The sequence below is a fragment of the Lemur catta genome, chromosome 18 (assembly GCF_020740605.2).
Source record: "Lemur catta isolate mLemCat1 chromosome 18, mLemCat1.pri, whole genome shotgun sequence".
In the NCBI taxonomy this organism is placed as follows: Eukaryota; Metazoa; Chordata; class Mammalia; order Primates; family Lemuridae; genus Lemur; species Lemur catta.
The window spans coordinates 7,505,821-7,529,956 of record NC_059145.1 but is presented as its reverse complement, the minus strand read 5'-3'; the positions used below and the strand labels follow the sequence as shown (position 1 = coordinate 7,529,956).

General features: G+C 49.8%; 1 protein-coding gene across 2 annotated transcripts in view; it reads left to right on the top strand.

Moving 5' to 3' along the window:
- The first annotated feature begins 12,506 nt into the window (after positions 1-12,506).
- HRH2 (histamine receptor H2) overlaps positions 12,507-24,136 on the top strand; it is a 46,677-nt gene continuing 35,047 nt past the window's right edge. For both annotated transcript variants that reach the window (XM_045530664.1, XM_045530665.1), the window contains exon 1: positions 12,507-12,628. The gene's annotated coding sequence lies outside the window, so the exon portion shown is untranslated. The remainder of the gene's footprint in view (positions 12,629-24,136) is intronic.

The window sequence follows — 24,136 nt, the reverse complement described above, 5'->3', positions numbered from 1 at the left end:
ATAAAATATTTATGTCAGTAATATTACTAAATAACCATAATGGCAGACATTTCTTGCATGTTTGTGCTGCACCTGGTACCACCCTAAAAGCCTTACCCATAATATCTAATTTAATATTCACAGCAAGGCTGTAGGGTAGATGTTAATTCTTCGCTGTCACAGACAAGGAAACCAAGACTCAGGGTGGTAGGGTGATTTCTCATGGTCACACACTTATTAAGTAGCTTCACAGGCCAAGCGCGGTGGCTCATGCCTGTAATGCCAGCATTCTGGGAGGCCAAGGTGGGAGGATCGCTTGAGGTCAGAAGTTTGAGGCTTCAGTGAGCTATAATGGTGCCACTGCACTCTAGCCTGGGCAACAGAGTGAGACCCTGTCTCTAAAATAAAATAAAATAATAATGAAAAATAAGTAGTTCGCAGCCAGGTCTGCTGGACTCCACAAGCCTGTGCTTATAACCAGAGACGTTGGCAAGGGCGAATGCAGCACAAGCCCCTGGGTGCTCATTCTCTACGATGGTGAAGAGACATCTTTCAGAAGAGCAAGAGAAACAGCAAAGTACCCCGGCATCAGTGTGCAGGCAGACCAGCAAGGCCAGTAGCGAGAGCAACGCTGCTTTGCAAAGCACACAAAAGAAGGGCCGGGTAAATGCCGTGCAGACCATGTTCCTGGGGCTGCAAGGCCGATTCTCTTCAAATCACCCCATTAATTTGTTGTAATGCCAATAAAAATCCCATGAGTATGTGGGAAAAGATCTTGACAAATTAATTAAAATTAATTTGGGAGGAAAAAATGCTGAAGAATAGCCAAGAAAACGTCTAAGAAATACAACGAGGAAGGAGCTCGTATTATTCATTCATTCATTCCGTGGCTATATACTGAGCACTGTGTACCAGGCACTAAGGATATCGACTCCATTCTTGTCCTCAAGAAGCTTACAGTCCGGAGGATACTAAAATGTGCTGTAGAGCGAGGGGGATGTGAATGTTGTGGTTCTGGGGCAGAGCAGACAGAGGGAAACAGTGAGAGCCCAGGCACAGGTTCTTGAAATGGGGGGTGGGGAGAACTAGGAAACATCATAACAATCGTGAGCATGTCTACTGAGTGATCTGCATCATTCCCCTCCACAGCAATCCCATGAATCGGAATCTTGATGGTCCTCACTTTACCAACAAGGAAACGTGAGCCCAGAGACATTAAGTCAGCGAATCAAGGTCGCACAGCCAGTCAGTGGCAGGGCCTAGGACTCAAGTCTGCCCAACGCAAATGTCGCCGCTGATAACCGCAGATGGTGGTACGGCAGGACATCAAGGCACCCAGAGCAGTGGGGAGAGGCAGCCTAGTCAAGCAATTGTGCTGGATGTTTGAGAAACAATTAATTTGATGTAACAACAAATTTGAAATTGATTTGCTATTTAAAGTAAAACAAAAATCATAAAAGTAACAGAGAAAATAAAAGAATGAAAGGTTTTATAATCCTGAGTTGAGAAAGACTTTCTCTGAATGCCGGAGGGTCAGTAAGGATAAGCGAAAAAGCCATGGCTCTAACCACGTTGAAATTAAAACTTCTGTACACTAAAGGCCTAGAGGCAAATGAGAAAAAACCATTTGCAAAATAAATGAGAGACAAAGCCTGATATTCAAGGAGCTTCTGTAAGTCAGTAAGGAAAAGAGGAAACCCCAGCGGAAAAATGGCGAAGGGCAGGAAGGAGGACGCAAAGACAGCCTGGGACACGCTCCTATAGGAACTGCCTTCCTCTGGCCTCAGGAGCAGAGTCCTGTGTGCTCATCCGCCAGCCCAGGCCCCGCCAGATCCCGTCTCACGAAGACATGCGTGAAGAGACCTGCCATAGGGCTGTCAGCTGGTGGGGAGTTGCACTGAAAGGCCATTTAGGACACGGCCAGAGTCACCTCCAGCAAGTCAGACGTGCTTATGAAGGATGCTACAAAAGGGCGGATTGGGAGCAACTAGGTGTCCATCAATAGGCATTGGCTAAAAAAATCATAGTTCATCCCACAGTGGAACACCGTTCAGTGAATAAAAACAATGAGGGTGATCTTCATAGAGAGAAAAATGCAGAAAATTAACTGTGTGATATTATTTTTTATTTTTTAAACAAATATACTTTTATACCCTGACTTGATCATCACACATTCTATGCATGTAAAAAGCACTCACATATACCCCATAAATATGTAAAATATTATGTGTCGGTAATGAAAAGTTATATTTTTAAAAATTTATATTTATGGTGTGTGTGTGTGTGTGTGTGTGTGTGTGTGTATTTGGGATTGCCTGGGTTTGAATCCTGGATCTGACATTATTAGCTGTATCATTTTGGGCAAATTACTTAGCCTCTCTATGGCTCAGTTTCCTCATCTATAAAATGAAGAGTAATTGTAGCTTCTTCAAATGGCTGTTTTAAGGAGTATTAAAGTATGTAATATCCTTATCACAAAGCTAGGACCATACTAAATGTGCAGTAACTGCTAACTACCATCACAACAATCACCATCATCACCATCATCACCATTATCACCACTATCATCATCATCACCATCACCATCAGCACTATTATCATCATCGCCATCATCATTGTCATTATCATCATCCACAGGATAAAAAAAATCTAAGGATACATGTTAAATTGTTAATTGTTAATACCTCTGAGAGAAGAGATTGGGGTGAGGATAACACTTTTACATCTACATTAATTAAAATTTGTATAATGGATATGTTTTATATTGGAAACTAAAAGAGATCTATGAGGAAACTTACTCCTCTGAGTAAGTGGAAGAGCCCGTCAACAAGGAAGGAGAAGAAAGTGGAGCACATGGGCCAAGAGAAACAGAGACGAGGCCTCCTGCACCCACAGACAGTGAGCAATGAAGGGAGTGACTTCCAGGAGTTGGAATGGATGCTATTCTGTGCCTAATAAGGCAAGGCAGTGATTTGTTTGTAAAGTTTCTCTGTGTCCTTACAAAATGCACTCTCTTCCATGCTTTTAATACTTAACCTAGTTCAAATGGCTTTATTGTGCCTGGTAACCAAAAAATCCTGACCAAAACAAGTGGTTGGTAATATAAGAAAATATACTCATCCTTACTGAGAAACAAAGAACTGCAAACTAAAACACAGAATATCAGTTTTCATCCATCATATTGAAAAACATTTACCAGGTTGCTAAATACTCAGCATTAATGAAGGTGGTGGATAAGAGCCTACGTTCACACACTGCTGTTGAGCATACACATTTGGTCAAACTTTGGGAGACCACTCATTCATGAATCCATTTGCCCTTAGAATGAGAAATTCCACCTTGAAGAATTTTCTAAAACAAAAATCTTGAACCAGCTCACAAAGATACAAATTTAAGGATGACGACATTGTTCATATCGGTGAGAAAACTAGAAACAACCTAGGTGTTCACCAGCTGGAGAATGGTTGAGCAAGTGTGACAACATGGCAGACAGTGGCCCCATGATCCCTGGCTCCTGGGGTGTAGGACTTTGTGTAATGCCTTCCCCTAAGTATGGTGGGACCATAACTCATATGATTTGAATTCTTACAACTTCCTTCTAGCCAACAAAATATCTCAGTGCTGAGTGGGTATCACTTCTGTGATTAAAGCTCACAAAAGGTTCTGACTTCCACATTGCTAGCAGATTCTTTGCCTTGCTGATCTGATGAAACAGGGGAGGGCCACATGGAAAGGAACTGAGGGAAGCTTCTAACCAACAGCCACTGAAGAACTGAGGCCCTCAATCCAACAGGCCTAAAGGGACTAAATTCTGCCAGTGATGTAAGTATGCTTGGAAGCAGATATGTCTTAGTCTGTTTTGTGTTGCTATAACAGAATACCACAGACTCGGTATTTTATAAAGAAAGAAATTTACTTCTCACAGTTCCAGAGGCTGAGAAGTCCAATATTAAGGTGCCGGCATCTTGCAAGGGCCTTCTTGACGTGTCACCCCAAGATGGAGGGTGGAAGGGTGAGAGAGCACAGTGAAAGAGAGCAAGTGAGCAAGAGAGGGTTGAACTTGCTTTTATAACAACCCACTCCCACAATAACAATCCCACTCTCGTGATAATGACATTAAGCCATTTATGAGGGCCGAGACTTCATGGCCTAATTACCTCTTAATAGTACCTCTTAATATCGTCAGAATGGCAATTAAATTTCAACATGAGTTTTGGAGGGGACATTCCAATCATAGCAAGATCTTTCCCCACTCAAGCCTTCAGAAGAGAATTCAATCCTGGCAGACACTTTGATTCGGTCTAATGACAGATTCTGAAACAGACGACCCAGCTAAGCAATGCCCAGATACCTGGCCCACAAAAACTGTGAGATAATAAATGTGTGTTGTTTTAAGCCACCAAGTTTGTGGTAATTTATTATACAGCAATAGCTAACTAATACAGAATTATTCCATTGTTAAAAAAGGGTTAAGTCATATCTATTTGTATAAATAAGGGAAGATGTCCATGCTAGTCATGTAAAAAAAGTAGATGACAGAAGAGTATGTATGACATAACCCATTTTTATAATTAACTTCCTAAAAATATTTGTATGCTTAGACAAACATCTGGAATAATATATAGATTGAATGTTCATAAGATTGTCTCTAAGGAAAAAGACTTCAGGAAACTCAATCCATACCCCTATGGTTTGAATTCTTACAACAAGCTTTGTTGCTTTCAGAATCAGAAAAAAAAATAAAAATATTTCCATTTATAAAAAAATAAAAATTAAATTATTGTTAAGACATCAAAGAACTTAAAATATTTCATCATTGTGGCAGATGCTGCTTAGTGGCGAACCCACACTTCCAGCCCTCTTATCCTTTGCCTGCCTCCCACTGTAGAAGCTGGAAGGGTGAAATTGCCACTTCCTGAGTCTTCCCTGCAGCTAGCACAGCCACGTGGGGGGCCTGGGCGATGAGACGTAAGTGGAAGTCAGCTGAGGAGACAAACCACTGGCTCCCCTGCCCCTCCTTCCTTCCTGCCATCACAGAGCACACATCTTGTGAGGAATGTGCCATCACAAGACCATGTGACATGTGCTATGGAAGCAAATGTACACTGGGTTAGGGACGTTCAGAGGAGGGTGTGTGATCCATCCTGGGAAATTGAAGCTGACCTTCCAGAGAAGGGTCTCTAGGCTTGGCGGGGGAGCAGGTGGAGGACAGAGAGAAAGCATGTCCCAACAGAGGAAAATGGGGTCACCGTACTCTCGGAGGGCATTGAATTGGAGATAGGGTCATATTTTCCGCACACTCATATCTTCTCCTTGAATCAAGGTGTGTTTAGCTGTAAATAACAGACACTTTGACTCACAGTCCCTTAACTGTAGGGTGTTTCGTGAGTTCACAAGCAAAAAAGTTGGAAAATAGGTGCTTCTAGGGTTGCCCCAGAAGCCCCACAATATCTGGGTTCTGAGCCCATTTCTCTTCAGTTCTTACCATCTTTCCCTTGTGGTCACAACATGGCTGCCTTAACTGCAGGACGGAAGGAAGGAAGTCGTGGGACAAGCAGTCAGGGCAGCAGGAGAAGGTGGGCCTCATGTTGATCTTTCCTGGGAATTTCCCAGCCCTTCATCTCATTGGCCAACCTGAGTCACATGACAACCCCTAGCTGCAATGAAGGCTGGGAAAGCTAGTAACTGACTTTCCTGCCATTAAGGGCTAAAGAGGTTGGAAATCATTATGGTAGGCAGCATCAGTGCCCTCTGCATCTGTCTGGCCCAGGGATAAGCTGCCCACGTCTTCGTTGGCTGGGCCCTGGGCTCACCGCCTGAGCCTCACCTCTAATCTTCTGGCCTCACAGGACTCTAATTAATGACCCAGCCAGGCTCCCTGGGGCTCACCCCATGGTGACTTCTGGGCCTGGCTTTCCCTTCATTTGAGGCCATTATTCTCCTACTTGAGTTCCCAGTCCTGAGCTGCCTGTGTCAGTCAACATGTCCTCCAGCTGCCTGAAATATTCTCTCCCATCCTTGCTTCAGGAGACGGCTAATAGTTCCTATTCTGTGTGTTAGTCTGGGTTCTCCAAAGAAACAGAACCAACAGGAGATTTTGTGTGTGTATACATATATATATCGGCAGGGTGGGGCTGGCAGGCTGGGAAGAGTTAATGCTATAGAGTAAGTCCAAATTCTGCTGGCAGAAATCCCTCTTGCTTGGGGGAGGTCAGTCTTTTTGTTCTATTCAAGTCTTCAACTGATTGGATAAAGTCCACCCACAATATGGAGGGCAATCTGCTTTACTCAAAATCCACCAATTTAAATGCAAATCTCACCCAAAAACATCCTCAAAGAAACATCCAGAATGATGTTTGACCAAATATCTGAGCACCGTGGCCCCAACCAAGCTGACGCTTAGAACTACCCCATGCTCTGCTACTTCCTTGCTGTTTGGCTCTGGTCAAGGTGCTCCCCGTCCTGCAAAAGGGGGATGGCACCACTCGCCGGCCAGCTACCGCAAGGTTCACTGAGAGGTCGGTTAACCTGCCTGCCACAGAGTGAGCACTGAAGAAGTGCTGCTTCCCTTCCTTCCATTTCTCTTAGGGCTCTACAAGTCACTTCCTTCAGATCGTTCTTTCCTCAGAGCTCAATTAAGAGACTAGAAAAGTGCAGTCAACTCCTGCCAGGCCCTGCGTCTGTGAGTCATGTAGCTTTAAGGCCCAAGCAGGGGCCAAGCAGCAACAGCAAGGAAGTGAAAATTATGGGGGCTCAGGAACTAGGGACACATGTCTGCTCGAGAAAGAAAAGATGTTCAGCCGGGAAAAGCAAAGAGGGACAGAAGTTGCCTGAAGATTGCCCAGGTCCCACGAGGCCACGCCGTTGTCCTATCATTTGTTTCACGGACGTCCTCAGTTTCATCTCTGTGAAGTCCCGCACACTTAAGCCAGTTTGGGGCATTTCTGTTCCTTCCCCTGTCAGTCACCAGGGGGAATGTTCGCCCACTCATCATCTCTCACACGTCCGTCCCACCCCTCGCTGACCACTCTCCATTGCCGCAAGGACGCAGCCCAGGCTTCTTAGCATAATACTGTTCGAGAGCTTTTATGTTTTACAGCCCACCTCCCTGGCCCCATCCTTCAACAAGACCCCAGCCCTTTGTCTCTGCAGCCCCTCTCCAGCCCACCCAGCTGCCTTCTTCCCTATTAACACCTCATGCTTACATCTTTCTACGCTTTGTCTCTGCTTGAAATATCCCTTCCCGCCCTTCCCATGAACAAAGTCCTATTTATGCCTCCAGACCCGCTATAAAAGTCGCCTCCTGGCTCCCTCTCCACCCCCGGCTGAATCATTCCCCACTCCTGGATCCCACAGAACAGTCTATTTTGCTGTCAGAGTGGACCAGGAGAGCAGAGTGGTTAGAAGCAGGGACTGGCAGAGTGAATGCCACAGCTAGCTATGGGACCATGGACCAATCTCTGACTTTCTGAGCCTCAGTTTCCTCCTCTGTAACCTGGGAGAAGTAAGAGCATCTACCTCCCAGGGTGGTGGTGGGAATTATTTGAGATGATGTATGCAAAGAAACCAGCACAGTATCCAGAAGATGGTAGATATTCAACAAATGACACTCCTCCCCATCTTGTGAGCCAGAACTGGGTCACTGTGCAGTTTCAGAGAGACTAGGGCAATAGCCAAATCTGGGGTCCCGGGAGCAGCACTGGCAGTGCAGGAATTAGCTGGGGACTCCCAGCCCTGAGACCTTCTGAAAGCCTCTCTCAAGACTCATGGCACATGACGGCCAGGAAATCTGCACCCACACAACTCAACCACAAACCCAGAGCTGCCACAGAGCCTGGAGAGAGATGAGAAATAATCAATGACTAAAACCACCAGGGGGTTTTCGGGTTTTCATCAGAATTTTCCACTTGGGTAAATGGCATCGCCACGCTGTATCATTTATTATCTTAATTGCTGGTTTGGGGGTTGTTTTTTATTTCGTTTCCCCAGTTTCAAGCAGTCAGACTCAGCAGAGATTACTCATTCCAAAGAAAGTGCGTTCTTTCTATTTTGGCCAAATGGCGGTTTGGGTTTCCTCAGCATGAGAAGCTTCCTCCAGCCTCCTTTGAAAGACGGTTCTTATTTCATTTGCAGAGCCAGGAGGGGCTTCAGGCTGTCAGAGCCCCAGACCCCCTTGCGAGGCAGGGAGCCTCGATTCTGGTTATTAGTAACGATGGCTCTGATATGATGAGGTGCTCAGTAGCTCCCTAAGGCTTTCAGATCTGGTACACAACTGGAACTTTGAGAGCTGGAAGGGGTCACAAGTGCCATCCCGATCAGGTGGGTGGCTGACAGTGAACTGCTTCCAGCAAGGACTCACTTTACAGTGCATGCAGGACACCACTGCCCTATCAAAACCCTCCAATGGCTCCACTGCGTTTAGGATGAAATCCACACACCTTACCGTGACCTACGAGTCCCTGCACCGAGCGTCTCTGGCTTTTGTCCCTCTCCTTCCTACACATAGCCATGCTAGCTCTGTCTGTGTTCCTAGTGGAGGCCAAGCTTGCCCCTCCCTGGGGGCATCTGCACTTACTGCTCCTTCACACGGATGGTGCTCCCCTCATCTGCATATGCGGGGCTCAGCTCAAATGTCACTCACTCAAAGTATCTTAAACAAGTACCACCCCCAGTCACTCTCAGTGACATTACCCTGTTTGGCTTTCCCCATAGCAATTATCTGTAGCTGCAATTATCTTGGCTTGTTTTGTGTCCCTCTAGCCGGCAGGTCCTAGTCCACCTTGTTCATTGCCTGACACACACAGAGTCAGTGCTCAATACACAATGAATAGATGGATTTTATATCCTTTTTAAAAAAATCTGAGCCTCATCCAAACTCTTTGCAGTAGACATCACTGTTATGCTTATTTTATAGTCGAGGAAATGGGCTCTGAACAGGAACTGATTTCTTCAAGGCCACTTACCTAGTTATTCATTGCTGTGTAACAAACCACGCCAGAACGTACTGGCTTAAACCAAGGCTGGGTTATTCTCTCTGTTCTCTGGGTGGGCCGGGCAGTTCTTGTGCTGGTCCTGCCTGAGTTCACCCATGTGACTACAGGCAGCTGCCAGGTCTGGTATTAGGGCCGGGACCACTGGGCATCTCCCCCCACGTGGCCTTTCATCTCAGATGTCTTCACAGCACGGTGGGCTCGAGCATTGTCCCGAGAGGATGAAAGCAGACGCTGCAAGTCTCTCGCAGCCTCATGTTGGAAGTCGCCCAGCATCCCTTCTACTGGGTTCTGTTGGCCGAAGCAAGTCACAAGGCCAGCCTGAAATTCGAGGAGCAGGGAAATATACTCCACCACTTGACAGGAGGTGCTGTCCCATTGCAAAGGAGCCTGGGCTGAATTGCTGTGTCCACCTTTGAAAAATCTATCATAGCTAGTGAGTGTCGAAACCAGCCTGACTGAGCCCTTGACCCACTAAGGCAGACCAAGTGAGTGTGACTATCTAGCAACATCAGATGACTGCAGAAACTGTGACGGCCTTCAACAAATTTCTCTCTCACTCACATCCCATGTCCACTGGGGGCTGGCTGGGCTTCTGGTACTTCATTCTGGGACCTGGTGATGGAGCAGCCTCTTCCTGGAACATCACCTGAACAGCACCAGCCCCATGGCAGACAGGAAGGAAATGTGGCAGGCACTCTCTGGCCCTAAAGCCTCTGCATCTTTCCACCAATACATCAGTAGCCAAACAAGTCTGCATCATCCTCCTTCTGGGAAGGGAATGAACGTGCATGGACGGTGATCTCACCACCATGGAGCCTGTTTTCCTCTGCAGCTCCTTTAAAAAAAACATTCTTCACGGAGCGAAAAGCCTGCGCATTCTATTTTTACCATGGGTCCAAGTGCGGGTCTCTCATCTGTTTCCTCTGCCAGAGGTCCTTCATAGAGGCAAAGGTCACTGGAGCCTTCTCTTCTCCGGGACACACCACCCCCTGCCTAAAATCATGCTGTAATCCCCCGCTGGCAACAGGATCAAGTCCGCTCTGCCACCCAAGCTCCCCACCCCTGGGCTTGCAGCGCTGCCCAAACTCACACCGGGGGGCCTTCCTCTGTGCTGTCCCCTTGGACTGACAGCCCTTTCCTTCTCTGCACCTGTGAAGTGCTGTTTCCCCTTTGTGAGTGGGCTCTAAAGTAATCTTTTTGAAGACAATCTTCTTTTTCCCTTGTCAGGGTCAATCAACTTTTCCTTTTCCCAAACCTCTTCATTATAGCATTGTTTCATTCACTCATGCGGCAACCATATAGTGAGCATCCATTACATGCCAGGTACTGTTGTAGGCTCTGGGGAGGCACAGAGAACAATACAGACAAGGTCCCTCCCTCCCCGGTTCAATGCTGGTGAGGTAAAGCAGGCATTAAGCATATAAACCAATGAATCGACAAAATAATTTTAAACAGTGATAAATGTGTTCATTACAATAAAAAGGGATGCAATGAAAAACACTATGGCAAAGGGGTGACTGCTTTAGATAGGACAGTCAGGGTGACCTCGCTGTGAAGGTGACATTTGAACAGACATGGGAGGAGGGAAGAGCTTTCCTGGCAGAGGGAACCGTTGGTGCAAAAGGCCTGCGGTATGTTCCTGTTCCCAGGAGCAGGTAGGAAGCCACTGTGGTTGAGACACACAGAGAGAAGTAAGGAGTGGTGAGAGATAAGATCAGAGAGGTGAGTCTCCTAAACCACGCACCCACGTGGGGCCTCTTGGCAGCGACAAGAAGTTTGGGTTAGGCTGGGCGCGGTGGCTCACGCCTGTAATCCTAGCACTCTGGGAGGCTGAGGTAGGAGGATAGCTTGAGCTCAGGAGTTCAAGACCAGCCTGAGCAAGAGCAAGATCCCGTCTCTACTAAAAATAGAAAGAAATTAGCCAAACAACTAAAAAGAGAACAAATTAGCCGGGCATGGTGGCGCATGCCTGTAGTCCCAGCTACCTGGGAGGCTGAGGCAGGAGGATCGCTTGAGCCCAGGAGTTTGAGGTTGCTGTGAGCTAGGCTGAGGCCAGGCACTCTAGCCCAGGCAAGAGAGTGAGACTCTGTTTCAAAAAAAAAAGAAGCTTGGGTTTTATTCTAAGTACAGCAGGAAGTCATGGGAGGGCTGGAAGCAGAGGAATAGAAAGGTATGATGTGATTTACACCTTTTAGAGATTACCTGAGCTGCTTTGTGAATTGCAGGCAAGCATAAGAGGAGTCCAGAAGACCAGCTTGGAGGTTCTTATCATTCCAAGATGATGGTGACTTGGACACATGGTGCAACAACAGCCTCCCCAGAAGCTGGGAACTCAGAGCGCCAGGGGACCATGGCCCCTCCGTATGTGCATCTCGGCCCCTAGCACAGGGCTGGGCCATGCTGACAGAATGGCTTAAGATGGTGTATCAACCAGCAGTGGCATTTGTCTGAAATTTATGCCAGCTTAACCCTCTCACCTTTGCCCTCCTTTGCAGAGCTTCTGCGGGCATCCCCACACACCAGGTCCCCCAAGAGGCCAGGGACAGCCTATCTGCCTGCCTGCTGCCCAGGCCTGGCGCGTGCCCGCGGCCCACCCGCCCAGGCTCCCTCCAGTGAGGTCTGCGCGGTCAGCACAGCGGCCTTGACACCCCGATGTTTAGGAGATGGGTTTTCCCATCCGAGCCTCCATTTTCTCACCTGGAAGGCGGGCGCTATACTCCCTACCCAAAAGCTGCTTTCCCAAGGCCTACTTCTTTCCCGACTTCTCTTCCTCTTCAGCCCTTCCTTCAACCAGAACAAATCCACTCTAGGGTTTTTTGAAGTTTTGCTGATTTTTTTTCTTATTTTTGTAATTAATAACCCCTGGACTCACCGACAGCTACGTGCCTTTTATCCTCTGGCCTCCTGTGTTTCTAGGTTTCACAGCCCAGAATTATCCAGGCATTTCCTTCAAAACTAGTTCTTTCCCCCTTGGAGCCTGATTGGTGGCTGGGTCCTGGGACCCAGGGTGAGGAGCCACCGCCCAGCCCCCAAGGCAGGCCCTCCTGTAGCCAGAGGCCAACTATAGGCCACAGGGAGGAGTCCCCTTCCACTCAGCCAATGTCCCCACACGTGGACACTGGGGCTCAGGCCAGGCTGCCCAGTCAAGGGGGGGGTTCCCAGTGGCGGGGAGCAGGGAGCGGGAAGGAGTTAGGGAAAAATGAGAGAGAAAGTGGGGGCGTGTGAGGGAAGGGAAGAGGAAGGGGGAGTGTCGGAGTCAGCGAGAGAAGGAAAGAAGGTCTAGGAGAAAGGGAAAGAAAAGAGAAAGTGGGTGAGTGTGGGAGAGGGAGACGGGGAGAAAGGCAGCGTGTGGGAGGGAAGAGAGAGAAAGGGGGAGAGAGAGAGAGAGAAGAAGGGGGGAGAGACAGAAGGAAAGAGAAGGGGGGAGAGGAGAACGAGAAGGAGGGGAGAGAGAGGAGAGAGAGTTGGGGCGGGCAGGCAGGGCAGGAGCGGCGGGCGAGGAGGGGCGAGCCGGGGGCGGAGACGAGGAAGTGGGCGCGAGGCGTGGGGCGCAGGCCGTGCGCGCCGCCCGCTCCATCGCTGCCCGGAGCGCAGCCGGCGCGGGCGCGGGACCGAGGCGAGCCGGTGCGGAGCCAGCGCCGCGGCAGCAGCACCAGGTAACGCGGCCGCCGCCCGCCCGTGCGGCCTCGGCTGGGGGTGGGGCCCCGGGCGGCGCGGGCACCGGGCGGGCGCTGGCCAGGCTGCTCCGGGATCCCCGGCGGCGGCCGCTGTGGCCCTTCCCCCGGTTCGAGCCCCGGCCCCGCGCTCGCTGGCTGCGCCTGACCTTGGGCAAGTGCCTCCGCCGGCGAGGCTGTTTCCTTCCCCGTGACCCTCGGGGGGTCGTGCCCGCCCCACGGGGGCGTCGCGAGATGGGATGCAGCCCGGGTCGGGGCAGCGTCCTGCGCACGGGGGCGGCTTTATGTCCCCTCTGCTCACGTAGGGGCTGATCTGGAAAGTCCACTTGCGTCGAAACAGTCCCTGTTTTGTCCCCGGGTCTGGGCGGTGGCATTTTCCCGGCGGTGTGTCTGTCAGAGCATGCAGCAACTTTCTGCCAAAGGAAAGCCAGGAGAGGGCCCGCGGCTGGCGGGGAGGGGGCTCCCAGCTTCTGGGGCACCGGGGCGGCTGCCTTCTCCCTCCTGGGCTGCTGCCCACGCCGGGACGGGACGCGCTCAGCGGCGGGAGTTCCTTCTGGGGGCATCGGGAGAGGGATTCTCCTGCCGGATGAGCCAGGCAAGTGCCCTCGGTTCAGAGACCCAGTTTGGGCGGTGACCTTGAGCATGTGAGCCTCAGTTTCCTTCCACCCCCCTGCCGTGAAAAGCCGCGTGCTAAAGCTCCCCTTTAGGTGGCTGTGGGGCTTAGGAGGTGGGGCAGGAGAGTGGGCTGTGGTGTCACACCCTAACTCAGGTGTTCCCAGAGCCCTGGCACCGGCTGTCTCCAGGGAAGTCGTCTGTGCGCCCTAGGCCTCCTCAGTCGCCCTTGCCAGAGGTAGCCAACGGCAGAGCTGGGTGGTGAGGCAGGGCCTAGGGAATTTGGGGGGCCTAGGGAATTTGGGGGGCCCAGAAGCCCCACTCCCCAACACCCTGCACACACCCTGAGGCTGATGCTTCTCTAAAACATGACATCTCTCAGCTGGCAGTTTTTGTTCCATGAAGACTCCTGATTTAATCTCTCAGAGCCTCAGTTTCCTTACTTATATTAGGATGCTGTGAATTCCTACCTACTAATGAGCTCCCCGTCACTGGGGGTTATCAGAGGCAATGGGATGGATTCCATTCCTTGACATCTCTGACCCTGGGGTATAAGGACAATTGAATAACACGGGACAGTAACGTCTCGAGCACCTGCTCTGTGTGGCCCCAGTACTGGGTACATTACGTACATGCACGACAGTGCCTACCGTCACCACAACAGTCCTGGGAAACAGGTGCCATTGAACCCCAGTTTACAGATGAGGAAACCGAGGCTCACAGAGGTAAGTGAGTTCCACGTGGTCACACTCATAGGAAGTACTGCGCAGGGACTGGACCCAGGTCTGCCTGACTCGGGTACTTTCAAGAGCACCACGCTGGCCCCAAAATATGGCTGTGTAAGGGTCCTGGCACAGGGCTGGCACCTGGCGTGTGCTGGATCACCACTGGTTGCTTATTCCGTGTGTAATAGGAAAACTGCTACGTATCGCTGGGGAGAGTGAGCCTGAAGGCTGGCAGTCGGTTGGGGTACTTTTGCCAAGTGACTTCTCCAGGGGTCTGGGAGGAAGGAAGGTCACTACTCGGTACCACATAGGAAGCAGATAATGAGGCTGACTCACCCCAGCGCACCGACTCCTTGCCCTTCTCATCGCCTGGCCCTTTTAACCTCGTCTCCATTCACCCTGGCCTGGGCTGAGTCCCCTGCGCTCACAGGCACTTCCTGCCCTCCGTCCTAGTCTGGTGACTGACTGCTGACTCTCCCAGCCGAAACATCTGTGGGGAAAACAAGGCCAGCTGTGGTCCATCTCCACCAACGCTCCAAAGAAGGGGAAACGGGATTAAGTTCCAATCCCAAGGATTTAATTCAGCCTTGGGAAGAAATCCCCGATTCTAGGGAAAAGAGCCTCCCGGCAGGCTAGAGAGGTGCCTTTGCCAAAAATGTTTTAAAAGAGGAGGAACACACCCAAATGAAATGCTGGGGTTGTGAACAAAGGCTCTTTCAAATGCAAAGATATTGATCAACAATCAGGAAGTGCCTGAATGTCCAACAGTAGGGAACCAATGAAGTTGTGAGACAGCCATGCGTGTGACTACTAAACATGGAGAGTTTTTGACCAATGGGGTCATGTTTATGCACAGACATATCTATGGCACGGCGCCAACTTTTTGCAAAGAGCTTAGAAAAAAGACTGGAAGGAAATAGGCTAAAGAATGTTCATGTTTATCCATGGATGGTGGGATTATGGGAGATTTGTTCCCTGACTGTACATTTTCTGGACTTTGCAGATTTTATGCAATGAGCATTTGCTTTAATAATTAGCAGATGTAGAACTGCCTGACGTCTAGTGCTGAGAGCAGGGAGGGGGGTGCCCGACTGAAAGAAGGCGCTATGTGGTTTGGTAAATCAGGTGCCCAGTCTCGGAGGGCCTCCAGGCATATGGTAAAGACTGAATTGTCTCTAAAAGCACACAATAAGTTTGCCAGATTGAATTTTTCACATCTTGTCTCCTATCTTGTCCCCTACAATTTCAATACATACTTTATCCCACTGTAAGTTTGATACTGAGAATATTGCTCTCCTGCTCAAAAATACTCAAAGGCTCCCCATTCCTAAAAGAATCATGTCCCAAGTCCTTAGACTGGCCTATATGGCTTATTACGGCCTAGGCTTAGGCCAGCCTCTTCACCTCCAGCTACCCCACCCCACCTACCCTCTGCTGGTCCACCTACGACAGTCTACATCCAGCTGGCTGAATTAACAATGTTCTTGCCCACCTCCAAGCTTTGCATTTGGAATTTCTCTTGCCTGCAATGCCCTCCTTTGCTTAGCAACCTCATCCTACTCATCCTTCAAGATTCTGTTCAAACCAGATCTTCTGGGACCCCACAGTTTATAGGTAGGCTCCTCCCCCAGGGCTCCTTGAACATGGGGACAGTATAACCTACTCGCCCCTACCTTTGCCTTGCCAGTACCCAGGACAGGGCTGGCACATGCAAGCTTGTCAATGATAGGGACACTTCTGTGTTGAACCCTGCCACACCCCTTAGAAGAAAGAAGGAATACAAAATTATTAACACCAATAATATCTGACATGTGTTGTGTTCTCACTGTGTGCTCATGATAACCGTGTGTGGCTCCTGTTCAGAGTGCAAGCCAGAAGTCAGATGCGTTCAGCCACTTGCCCAGTGTCACACAGGGTTCAACCCAGGTCAACTAAATCCAGAGCCTACGCTCCCAGCCAGAGTCAGGAAGGGTTGACAGATGTGCCGACATTTAAGCAGCCATACCAGAGACCCTACGAGAAGCAGTGTATCCCTGCACTGTGCAGGCGACGAGGTGCCTCAGCAGCGCCCTCCAAAGCATGAGGGATTGTGCTGCATCCACAGGGAGCTCACAGATGGTCGGGGGAGAGCAGAGTGTCAACAGTGTCCTCAGGGCTTTCATGGGGGGTGTCTAGGAAACTGGGACCTCAGAGGGTGCAGGGTGAAGGCTGCCGGAGACGGTGATGTTGAAATGGGTCAGGAAGGATGAGCAGAAATCGCCGGGTGAGCAAAGGGGGCTAGAACAGTGGATCTCAGCTGGGGATAGTTTTGCTGCACAGAAGACATTTGTCAAAGTCTGGAGACATTTGATTGTCACAACTTGGGCAGGGGTGTGCTGGCACCTAGTGGGTAAAGAACAGGGATGCTGCTAAACATCCCACCATACATAGGACAGCCCCCCCCACGGCAAAGAATTATCATGTCCAAAATGTCAGTGGTGCTGGGGCTGAGACACCCTGGGTGAGAAGAGAAGGGGCTGCTGACGGGCGCGGCATCGCGGGTGTGCACTGCGAGCCGCCTCCGTGCTGGGGACTCGGAGCCTGTTCCTGCTCTGGTGGCCACCTGGCCTCCCTGCTCCCCCCCAGCCCCCACGTCCCAGGAACCAAAACAAAAACAGAAAATCTTTATTCTTTTTTATCTTTTAAAAATTTATTTTTTGAACATAAAAGCTTGATAGAGATATAATTCACATGCTATAAAATCCACCCATTTAAACTGTACAAGGCAATGGTTTTTAGTGTATTCACACAGAATTGTGCAACCATCACCACTAGCTAATTTCAGAACATTTTCATCGCCCCAAAAAGAAACCTGTACACATTAGCAGCCATCTCTGTCCACTCCCCACTCCCACTCGAGGCTTGGCAACCAGGAATCTACTTTATGTCTCTATAGATTTGCCTATTCTAGACATGTTATATAAATGGAATCATACAATAGGTTTTGTAACTGTCTTCTTATACCTAGCATGTTTTCAGCATTTATCCGGGTTGTTGCATGTATCAGTACTTTGTGCCTTTTTATGGCTGCATAATACTCCATTTTATGGATATACCACATTTTATTTATCCATTCATCAGTTGATAGGCATTTGGGTCATTTCCTCTTTTGGGCTATTATGAATAATGCTGCTATAAACATTTTCATGTAGTCTTTTGAGGAGACAAATGTTTTCATTCCTCTTGGATATATACCTTGAAGTTGAATTGGTAGCTCTTATGGTAATGTTATGCTTAACCTTTTGAGGAACTGCTAGACTGTTTTCCAAAGAGGTTGCATCATGTTACATTCCTACCGGCAGTGTTTGAGGGTTCCAGTTTCTCCACATCCTCACTAAGGCTTATTATGTATCTTTTGGATTCTAGCCGTGGGTGTGAAGTGGTATAATTGTGGTTTGGATGTGCAGTTCTTTGGTGGCTAATGAATTTGAACATCCTTTGGTGTGCTTGTTGGCCATTTGTGTATCTTCTTTGGATAACTGTCTATTCAGACCAGAGTCATTTTTTAAACTTCCTTGCGTCATTCCTTTACTTGGACTGAAATGAAAACTCCACAGAGGTCTACAAGGCCCCACCAAGCCTTTGAGTGCATCTCTCCTCCCTTGCTCTGCCCTAGCCAAAGCCTCAAAGAGGCAAGCTCACTCCCCCCACCCCATCGTGTGCACTTGCAGTTTCCTCTGCCCGCCTCACCATTGCATAGCAGTGAGGGGACAGCCTTGGAGAGGCCCTCCCTGTCCCCCCAGTCTCAAGGACCTCCCCCAGGCCCTTGCTAGCATACCTCAAGTTTTCCTTTGGTCCTGTTTTCCTGTCTGATAAGACCTTGAAGAACTCCAGGTGTGACTACACCTTTCACTTCCCCTCTCTGGGCCTCAGCTGCCCTATCTGCAAACCAGAGGAAGTAGGACTGGCCCATCTCGAAGGGTATTTCCAACTCTGCCCTTCTCTGATGCTGTGTGACAGCACTGCCAGGAGGGCACAGGCCTGGCACTGTCACAGTGAAAGAAGGGTGGCCGGAGCCACGTTGGTCATGAATCAAAGTGGACAGCATGGCCAATTGTTGCCAGCCCCATGGGGCCAGTCTCCAGGAACTTGTGGCAGCTTTGACTCAGCACCCAGCCTCTGGGAATAGGAGGGAGGACTGTAAACACCTCCAGCTCCACCAAGGACTAGACACCTTGGCCACTTTCTGCTCTAGAATTACCCACTTCTCCTGGGAGAATAATCTAATGCCAAACCCTCTGTGAGCATCAGAGCTATTTATTCACTCATTTAGTCATTCAGCAAACACTTCCTGGCACCCTGCTTATGCCCAATCCTGGACAATGTGCTGAATATACAGAGATGGATAAAGCTGACACCTACCAAAGGATTCCAGTGTAGTAGGGGAGGCAGATGTGTGACCAACAAGTGAGGCTGCCATGGGACAGGGCAGCCCTCAGCTGTGTGCAGACCTCAGAGACTCAAGTACCCTCGTGCCCCAGGTCAGAGAAGGATTCTCAGAGCTGGTTTTGCAGGTGCATAGCAGTGCAGCCGGCAGACAGAGGTTCTGGTTATTCCAGGTGGACAAGGAGCCTGTGCAGAGACGCAGAGCTGCAAACCCTCCAGGTGTGCTCAGGGCATTCAGAATGATTAAGTTTTACCTGAGGCCCTGGAGCAGTGAGAGGAGGTAAGAAAGGAGTTAATGAGGCACAGACTTTGAAAAGTCCTCGGTACCAAGCTGAGGGGGTTGGGCTTCGTCCTGTGGGCTGTGGGAGCCACAGAAGGATTTTAAGCGGAGGACAGAGGCGATCAAGTCTGCATTTTGTAAAATGCTTTCCCCAGACAGTGCACAGAGAGTGGGCTGAGGAGAGAGCAGGAGACCAGGAACCCGGTCAGGGTGCCCTGCTTCTGGTCCTGCATCCTGAGCAGGCATGAAGCCAGACTAGTGCAGAAGGAGAGGAGGGAGCAGCTTCAAAGGCTGTTTGTAGGTAAAATCATCCAAAGGGGGTATGAGTGGAAGGGAAGGAAGGAGGCTAAGTGACGAATGCACATAACAGCAGATGTCAGCCTCCTGGGGCTCCTGCATCGGCCGAGGAGGCACGGGGGCTGCGGGAGCTGGCATTTGAGCGTGGCGTTTTCCAGGCGGCTGGAGACAGGGGTAGAGGTGGCAGGAGAGGGAGGTCCAGACCCAGGGATCTGGATGTGCAAAGGCACAGCAGTGTGAGCATTAAAGAGAGCTAAAGACAGAGTGAGACTCTCCGGACACCTGGAGCATAGAGGGAGTGATGGGAAGATGGGAGGAGAAACTGAGGCTGGAGAGGGCAGGGTGGGGGGTGGCCATGCTTGGCATTGGAGGGCCGTTGGAGCCCAGTGCAGGGGCTCCAGCTGCAAGTCGCCTGTTACAGGGCGCTTGCTGCCCATGAGAAGGCCCATTGCCTGGGCTGTCCTCGCCAGGAGGAAGGCGGGCTCCCGAAGCAGTCGGCCAGTGAGTGTGACGCCAGCCTGGGACGGAGCTCCGAAAGCAATCGTGAATCAGGGGAGAGTGGTTGAAAAAAGAAGAAGGGAATCCTGGGAGCTGACCTGCTGTCCAGGAACACCAGGAGCTGCATCCTAGACTGGCGGCTGGCAGAGGACTTCTGCAGAGCAGAGCCCATAGCATGTTTTTGTTTTAAAAAAGTGAGATAACATTTTAAAATAAGGAGTTTCATTGAAAAGTTAGGACGTTTTATTTTAAAACCAGAAGATTTCATTTAACATCCAGATTTCCAGGTTCTCTTGGAGGACGCGGAGAGCTGATGGCACTGGGCCCGTAGTGGCCACAGCTGTGTGGTGGCCGCCCCCACCTAAGCACCACATCCCCCCACAGAGGGTGTAGATGTGGACAGTTCGTGCACAGCCTGCCTCGTGTCACCTACCTGCCTGCTCCCTGAGGCCCTGGGATCTGGGGCCCTTTCTCTGCCCTGGAGCCTGGAGGCTGGGCCAGAGGGGCCTCCTGCCCTGCAGTTCCCAAACCGTGTTCCCAGGAGCATCAGTCCCAGGGGAGGCTCTGTGGGGGAGGGATAGGGATCTGGGACCCCACTCGGGTCTTTGGAAGCCCTGCCCTCCACAGTCCCTCTCGGTCACAGTGCACGTTAGTGGGTTCAGTCAAGTCGGCAGTGAAGACCCCAGCTGACGTGACTCACCCTGAACTCCAGCGCAGATCCTTTTTTTTTTTTTTTTTGAGGCAGAATCTCATTCTGTTGCCCTGGGTAGAGTGCAGTGGCATCATGATAGCTCACTGCAACCTCAAACTCCTGGGCTCAAGCGATCCTCCGGCCTCAGCCTCCTGAGGAGCTGGGACTACAGGCACACGCTACCATGCCTGGCTAGTTTTTCCACTGTTTATAGAGACAGGATCTGGCTCTTGCTCAGGCTGGTCTCGAACTCCTGGGCTCAAGCGATCCTCCCACCAGCCTCCCAGAGTGCCAGGATTACAGGTGGGAGCCACTGTGCCCGGCCAGATTCCTTTTCTTGAAGCAGCACCTTTAACAGATATCCACAGAGCCCATTTGGGACAGTGCTGCCTTCTTCTAAAGATTGATGGGAGGTTACATTTTTCCTTTATATTTTTTGAGTAGGTAAGGCCTCCTTCTGGTTCAAAAGTACAATATACAAAGAGAAAGGCCTTACTCCACCCTGGCCCCCACCTGCCTAGTACCCCCCCATACCCAAAAAGAAGAGGTCACTTTTGTCAGTGTGTTGTGGTGTATCCTGCCAGATTTTCTTTGTGCACGTAGGGGAGTATATTATACATACTGTTCCACACCTTATATGTTGTGTTTTAGTCACTGGAGATTTAACTCTCAATGGAAAAAACTTTGAATAAAGAAATGTGCAGGCCGGGCGTGGCGGCTCACGCCTGTAATCCTAGCCCTCTGGGAGGCCGAGGCGGGTGGATCGCTCGAGGTCAGGAGTTCGAGACCAGGCTGAGCAAGACCCCGTCTCTACTAAAAATAGAAAGAAATTATCTGGCCAACTAAAAATATATATAGAAAAAATTAGCCGGGCATGGTGGCGCATGCCTGTAGTCCCAGCTACTCGGGAGGCTGAGGCAGTAGGATCGCTTAAGCCCAGGAGTTTGAGGTTGCTGTGAGCTAGGCTGACGCCACGGCACTCACTCTAGCCCGGGCAACAAAGTGAGACTCTGTCGCAAAAAAAAAAAAAGAAATGTGCAAAGAAGACAGTAATAACATCCACCGTCCAAAGAAAATCACTAGTACCAGCCAGTCTTTCCTGCTAGGCAAAAATTTTTATTGTTATTTCCCCCCGTGTAGGCTTACAGGGTAGGACTTCATAGTTACAATCATTCTCTCTTTACCATTTGAATCTGTGCCATTTTTCTAACTTAAATATAAGCATTTGCCCTTGTTATTTCCTAGTTTCCAAAATATGATAGTAACAGCTATAATAATTCCACTATGACATAATTTAACCATAGCTTTGAGCATATAAAGGTCATTCACAAGATTTGGCTATTATCAAGAACACAGTTACACCTACAACTTTTTTCATCCGTGGACTTGGGCTGAGTGAGGTCTCAGGAAAGTGAGGCATCTAGACCAGGAGCTGAAGAGCCATGGTTTGGTCCCCTGGAGCTGGGGGAGCTTCTGGAAACATAGCTTGGGGGCCTGGATGGTGACCTGGAAGAAGGGACAGGGCGGACACAGGCATGTGAGGAGCCAGAGGAAGGCAGGTGCCCTGTGTGGGCCAGGCATTGTGCCACGTGCTTGTGCATCACGAATGTGCCCCACTCACACTCCCCAAGTGTGGACAAAGTCGTAAGTGCTGGGGCTTGAAGTTTGCTGCTGACCCCTCATAGCTGTCAGACAATGTGGGGTGGGGACCACTGTGATCTCCATGCCTCCAGTTGAGGAGTCTGAGGCGGGGAGACCCCCAGCACTGCTCCGGTGCAGAGAGAAGCCAGGAGTTCAGAATGTAACCAGGTACTTGGCTCTAGAAGGGCCTCGACTCCCATAAGCCTGGAGACACCTTTGTGAGGTTGGGATTGTTATCCCCATTTGACAGGAGGGGAAACTGGGACTTGGACAAAGTCATCTGGCCAAAATTGCCTAACTGGCAAGTAGCAGAGCTGGGGTTAGAACCCACTGCAGCTTTCTCCATCCAGGTCCTGCAGATAGAGGTGAAGGTCGAGTGGGGCAGGCAGGAGGATGGGCCCAGGCTAGTCACGAGGAGAGTCCCAGGGGGCTGTCCTGAGGGCTACAAGGCTATAAAATGTGTGCTCACCCAGTGAGTGGAGGTGAAAGCCATTCACAGAAGCTTAGGGAGGAGGCAGCAAGGTCACGGCCAATATCCAGACAGCGGGTTGAGGAGAAGCAGAGGAAAGATCCCCCATAGCAGAAGGGATGATGAAGGCACGGCTCACTCCAGTGCTGAGTTCTGGAGCAAAGTGGGACTACGTTTGTGCGGCGATTCCTGTAACATTTCCCAGGGAGCTCCCTGGCCTGTTAAATTTGTTATTATAGACATTCCAAAGAGGCACGGCAGTAGAGAAGAGAGAATAAGGAGCCCCAGGTCCCCCTTTTCCAGCCTCACAGTTTTCAGTGCTTTGCCAATCATCCCTCATCCCCATTCCCCACCACCACGTAGATTTTGCATTTTAAAGGAAATCCAAGACATCATGGCACTGTGCTTATGACAATTTCGGGGTTTGTTTCTAACTGACGAGCACATGCCACCTTTCCCCAGCCCTAGCTGACAGAATTCTAGCACAAACACTAGGCCTTAATGTGATCTAGTATCTGACCTGAATGCAAGTTTCCTTAGCTGTCTCACGATGCCTTTGTACCATGACTGTGTTCAAGTCAGGATCCAAGCAAGGTTCACGTGTCATATTTGGATGCAATATCCCTTTTAACACTTTCGAAAAGCATTAAAACTCCACTGAGGGAATTATGCATGTTCTATTCAGGGACTAAGCAGAACCTCAAAGACCAGACACTTCTGTAACTTGATATTGCTTTTCCAAGCAGCCTGGATTTTACTAACTACAAGGATGGCTCCTTCAAGATGACAAACTCTGATGCCTCAGAGGCCAGGCAGATGGTGTCACTGCCTGGTGTCATTGCCCAGTGGGACTATGCCTGGCCAGATGGGCTCCGAGCACCGGGCCCCAACCCAAAGGGGGCAAGTGAGAATGTGGGCCAGTGCTGTTTCTCAAGAGTAAATGGAAATCTGGATTTTTTTTTACATGAAATCTCCTAATTACTAAACATTGGCCTTTTAAAAAAAATTTAGAAACAGCATTTGAACCCAACAACAGTCTTCGGTAGACTAAATTCAGCCTGTGGCCATTAGTTTCATCTTTGCTGTCCAAAAATTGGAAACCTGGGTGAGACATGTTATTGAAAGGGAATGATCTCTCCATCTTTGGAGGTAATCATGGAGAGGCAGCCTGGCCATCCATCTGGATTTCTGTACATTCAGTGATCACTGGGTTATTTTCTGTCCTCAGTGTTACTAGTAGATGATTCGGGGATCTCACAATCACTTCCCCTACCACACACACACACACACACACATGCATTCACTTTCTACTCGGGCCAGCAGTGTTTCTGAGAACACAGCAGCAGCCGGGCTGCAAATGCAACCACCTGCCTGGGCCCCAAGCTCCTGGAGCTCACAGGAGACCCTATGAGAGTCTGCGCAAGTAAGAGTTCAGCCTAATCCCCATCACCACCACTGGCCAAAGACTGGCCATATCAGGTTGGCAAAAATCCTTCAAGGCATCTGGACTGCCCTATGATTTGCTTTGTCAAGCCCTGTGATTAGGGCCTGGGCCTTTAACAGCACTTATGGAGCCTCATCTGTATAAGTGGTGGCCAGACAGACATGAGTCTGCCCCCTTGGGGATTAGACTTGCCTTCCAGGGGCCAACAGAGAAAGAAAGAATGGCCTACATGGTGTAAGTGCCATGCCAGAAGCACAAAAGGACGAGAATGTGTAGCCAGCGTCTAACTTCTGCTGAGAGGGCTAGGAGGGGACAGGGAACTAAAGGCCTGGTGTGGTCAGGGGAAGAGAACTTTGGAATTCATATTAGAAAGTTGTCCAGGAGCTAGATGGATTGCCCAAAGCTTTC